Below are 5,279 nucleotides of genomic sequence, written 5' to 3' on the forward strand. Positions count from 1 at the left end.
GTGAGCACCGAATTTATATACCCCGGCTAATCCCAAAAGAACAGGAAGTGACGCAACGTCCCGCCCTTGCAGCTGATTGCTCCAGGATCCTGTCAATCACCAGCCGCCCAGTTGCGGCTGGCTGGCCGCCCGCCCGCTAGCAGCGCGGGGAGCAGCCAGCCGCGTTGCGGTTCAGGGTTCGGGGTGGCCGCTGGGCGGGAGTCGGCGATCTGTTGTCCTACTGGGGACTAAGAGCCTGGGGTCGAATGCGGAGTGGGTGGGAGAGCGGGGACGTAGGGAGGGAAGACTGTGTAGCGCTGCGTAAAGCAACTGGTTATAGCGGGGAACAAGGGTGGGTCCTCTAGAGAGTTGGCGGGGTTCGGCGGGGGCTGTGGCCACTGCTGGGATGGCGTGGTCGTTTTGATCCCGTGCACTTCGCCGATATTGCTGAGGTACTCGGCCATTCTCTTAAGTGTGCTTCCCCAAGGCGAACGAAGCCAGGCATTAAAACTCTACATTAGTCCGTGACGCACACGTTGCCAAAGGGTCGGATTAGAAGGCGCTTTAATTCTGATCACGCTTTAGCTGATGTGCGGATGAACGCAGTTCTCGGTCGATTTACACAATAGCCAGAAGCGTTGTCTCCCTATTCAAAAAGGGAAAAGCAACGTGGCGCCCAGCCTTGAAGGGCTCCGGCTTTTACCTACCTCCCACCATGTGGCTCGCCAAGCCTCGGAGTTGGCCGAGCTCAGTAGCTGCCGTGAAGCACTGGCAACAACGTGCTCAATTAGGTCAACTGGTGGGAATTTATTCTGCAAAACTGTTTCTAGAACCTGCTTTATTAAATAGAATCTGAAATTGGGGCGTAAATGGGTAGGGGAAAGAGAGGGGATTATATGAAATCATCTCTGTGAAACTCTTGAATATTGTGAAGCGCTATAGCATTTAAAGAATGGTCATTCAACAAAAAATGGTAAAAATTAAATATCTGAAATTGAGTGGAAATTAAGGATTCAGAGTGATGATTACTCGTGATTTAGAGTCATGAATCTAATTTCAGTGATCAAGTAAAATGAAAAAGTTATCAAGTAGTAGTCAAACAGTTTGACCCCAGGTGGCAAAATTGTGGTAACAAAGTTGTGACTTTTACTTAGAAATATGGGAGAAAAAAACCCAACCTGACATAAAAATCAGCACTGTTACCAGACAAAGGATTTTTCCTTATCATCTTTGCTGCTACGCTACGTCGCTTCAGTCGTGTCCGACCCTGTGTGACCCCAGAGACGGCAGCCCACCAGGCTCCCCTGTCCCTGGGATTCTCCAGGCAAGAACACTGGAGTGGGTTGCCATTTCCTTCTCCAATGCATGAAAGTGAAAAGTGAAAGTGAAGTCGCTCAATCGTGTCCGACTCTTAGCGACCCCTCCGTCCATGGGATTTTCCAGGCAAGAGTACTGGAGTGGGTTGCCATTGCCTTCTCCCCTTATCATCCTTAGAGAAAGACTTATTCAACTACAAGTGAAATAAGACAATGTTGTAAGCATGAAAAACTTAATGAAGAAGATGTAGTTTGAGTGTGTACTCTAAATTCCCTGCTGGGTAGTTAGTACTTGTCTTACAAGAACATGAATTTGTTCACATTTCTATGTCAAATCTGTTGAAAGAAACTTTTGTGCAGAAGGTGATACATACAGCTACTCTTGCCATGTTTTTAAAAGCATCCAACTCAGACTGGGGATTGGGACAAAAGATAATGACTTGCTCATTTTATTATAATAATAATTCAAAGAATGTGGTGGTTATACTTGGAATAAAGATAAAAGAGGTATTTATGTGTTTTACAAGCTATTCAATTATTTGATGGTTGCTTATTGAAATGAAGACTTAGTCTACTAAACCACCTCAAACACTAATTGTGGTATAAACATAATTTGGCTTGTAATTGCTTATAATTAGTTGCTTTTCCATTACTATTATGCTTTTTCCCAATGTAATTTTAAGTGAATATAAAAGTGCCAAGAATCTTGGCAAGGTAAGGCCTTGTTAATTTGATACAGAATAATTTAAATGCTGTCTACCAACTGAACTGATCTTTTATAAAATATCTTTCTTAAGCATCATTACTGTCATGAAGGTCAAAGTCTCTTGTACTAATTACCAAGTTAGTCAGTTAATCTAACTATTTCACTGAACTTAATATGTCCAAAACACATCTGTCATTCTTTTATCATCAGCCCTGTTTCTATCATTGAAGATCTTTCCCACTTCACCAGTCTAAAAACAAAAAATTCTTAACATTTTTTTGCTTTGCACATGAAGGATTGCCTAAAGAACTTAAAGTGAGTCCCATCCCCCAGACCTTCTTAAGGCACCTCAAATTGTGCTCCTTATCCCTCATTCTCTTTAGTAATCCTTCTATTGAAATCTTATTGAAATTTAAAAAAAATCCTTACTTGATCCCACTTCTGCCTTCAGCTAACACCCAATTTTTCTGCCCTCCTTCACAGCAAAACTCCCTAAAAGACATGTCTATACTTTCCGTCTCTAACCTCATCTTTTCTTCAAACCCTTGAAATGGATATTTCTCAAAGCCCACATCTTGTCAAAGCTAGTGGCTCAAATAATGGTGTCAGTCCTCATTTAACTCGTTCAGTAGCTTGTGATACAACTAACTATACCCTCCTTCTTGAAACAATTCTCTCGACTTTTGTGACACATCTCTTCTTTGGTTTTCCTTTGACACATGTAAATCCTATCCAACACTCCAACGCCCTTGGCTTCCTCTCTGCTACTTCTCCATGTGCACTTTCTTCCTGAGTGACCTGCATGGCTTTGTGACATCCATACGCTGCTGCTGCTGCTGCTAAGTCGCTTCAGTCGTGTCCGACTCTGTGCGACCCCATAGACGGCAGCCCACCAGGCTCCCCCGTCCCTGGGATTCTCCAGGCAAGAACACTGGAGTGGGTTGCCATTTCCTTCTCCAATGCATGAAAGTGAAAGTGAAGTCGCTCAGTTGTGTCCGACTCTCAGCAACCTCATGGACTACAGCCTACCAGGCTCCTCCGTCCATGGGATTTTCCAGGCAAGAGTACTGGAGTGGGGTGCCATTGCCTTCTCCATCCATATACTAATGACTTTCAAATCTGTATCTCCAGCCCAATCATCTCGTTTGAATTCCAGATCTTTGGGACACTTGCCTACCTGACGTTTCTGTTTGAATGTCTAATAAGCATCTTGAAGCTAATGTGGCTAAGACAGCCATTCCTTTTCATGCAAAACTTGCCTGCTCTTCACAAAAAGAAAAATAAAATACCCAGCTGTCCTCCATTCAAGCTTTCTGGCTGACCTCTCTGCTCTGCTCTTGTTTGTGTATGGTCCATCCTTCTAGCAGCAACTATCTCATTAAATAGCAGTTGCTCAAGCCCAAAGTTACCCTTGATCCCACTCTTTCCTGCTTTCCTACCAATCCAATCTATCATTAGCCTTGTTGATGATATTCCTAAAACATTTCAAGTGTTTCTTTTCTATCTTCACTACTACCTGAGTTGAGAACACTGAAATTCATTCCCCTGGACTACTGCAGTAGTTTTCTAAACAATCTCTCTTCTTACACTTTGGTCCTCTCAGATGATTTACCACTGAGCAGCAAGAGTGATTTTTTAAAGTCCAATTATGACACTTCTCTTATTTTAATATTATAAAATTCTCCAATGGTTTCCCATAACACTTAAAATAAAAATGCCCTACCTTAGCCTTGAAACCTCTATATGATCTGGTCCCAGACTAATTCTCCAAGCTCATCTCTACCATTCATTCTCTGTTCCCAGCCATACCAACTGTATGCCAATAAAAAAATTTTTTTAATAAAAATATAAAATTTGCATTTTCTGAGGATAAATATTTATAGAAATTCAGTTATTTTGCTTATTGCTTATGGTAAGGTTTTAAGTAGTATGTATGGGAAGTATGTTCTTTTGAATATTTAATTTATAAATTCTTAGAGAAAATTAGCCCTATTCTCCCCTCACCCCAGGTCTAAGGGTTAATAATCAGAAAGCAGAATCAAGTTTATATCCCAGAGTTTGGAGGCTTCTACTCAGTAGAAACGCAGTAGCTCAAGTGAAAGAACTCACCTACAGACATTTGAGGCTCATTTCAATTAAAAATAAACACAACTTGGTCTTCCTATGGTGAGATCCACAAGACCAGAAATCAATAGCTTACCATCTGTTTTGTGGTGCTTCACACTTAAATACTAATAGCCAACTATCAGTCATTTGAAGAAAGCCTTCAATGTTTGAAAAGAGACCAAAGTAAATATTAATAGGAAAAAAAGGAAAACAAAAAGGAAAATAATTATAGGAAGTAGAAACAAACTTCTAAGAAAAAAAGACCATAATTATACTCCATAGGGATGAGAGAAGATAGTTTATCCATAAAAACCAAACCAAACAAAAACGGAATACTAAATAAAGAAACATTCAAAGATGTTTGTTTGAAACAAAACAACAAAAATAAAAGAAAACAGTGCTTGGAAATTAAAAACAGGATAGCTGACAGTGTTTAAAAAAAAGAAAAAAAGGTGGGGGATAAATTTAATGTAGTCTCTGAGAAAGTAGGAAAAGCCAGAGTTGAAAGATAGGAGAGAAAAGATAGAACATTAGTTGACAAATACAAGAGTCCCCAAACTCAAATAATAAGAGTTCTAGAAAGAAAGAAGAGGGAGGAGGTGATTATCAAAGAAATAATAATAAAAATTTCAGAACAGAAGGACATTGATTGAAAGGACTCCCCTATTACCTCATACAATTAAAAAAAAAAAAAATCCAGACCAAGATACATAATTGTGAAATTTCAGAATACTTTGGATAAAGATTTTAAAAGTTTCCAAGACCAAAAAAAGGGTCAAAATCAGAAGATAAAGAATCAGAGAGCACTGGACTTTTAAATAGTAACATTGGAAGCTTAAAGACAGGGGAGCAACATCTTTAAACTTTTCAGGAAAATGTATTTTTACCTGAGAACTCTATACCTAGTCTCAAGCAGTACCTAGACTGGCTTTTTTTCATTTTTCTTTTTTGTCAATTATTTATTCTTTTGTTGAGGTATAACTAACATATAACATTATATTAGTTTCGGGTGTACAATACAATGATTTTATATTTATATGCATTGTAAATAAGTCTAGTTATCATTCGCTACCATCAATAGTTACAAATAATTTCTTTTCTTTTATGATGAGGACTTTTAAGATTGACTCTTTAGCAACTTTCAAATATGTAATACAGTATTACTTTATTAA

The sequence above is a fragment of the Bos mutus genome, chromosome 9, assembly GCF_027580195.1.
Source record: "Bos mutus isolate GX-2022 chromosome 9, NWIPB_WYAK_1.1, whole genome shotgun sequence".
In the NCBI taxonomy this organism is placed as follows: domain Eukaryota; kingdom Metazoa; phylum Chordata; class Mammalia; order Artiodactyla; family Bovidae; genus Bos; species Bos mutus.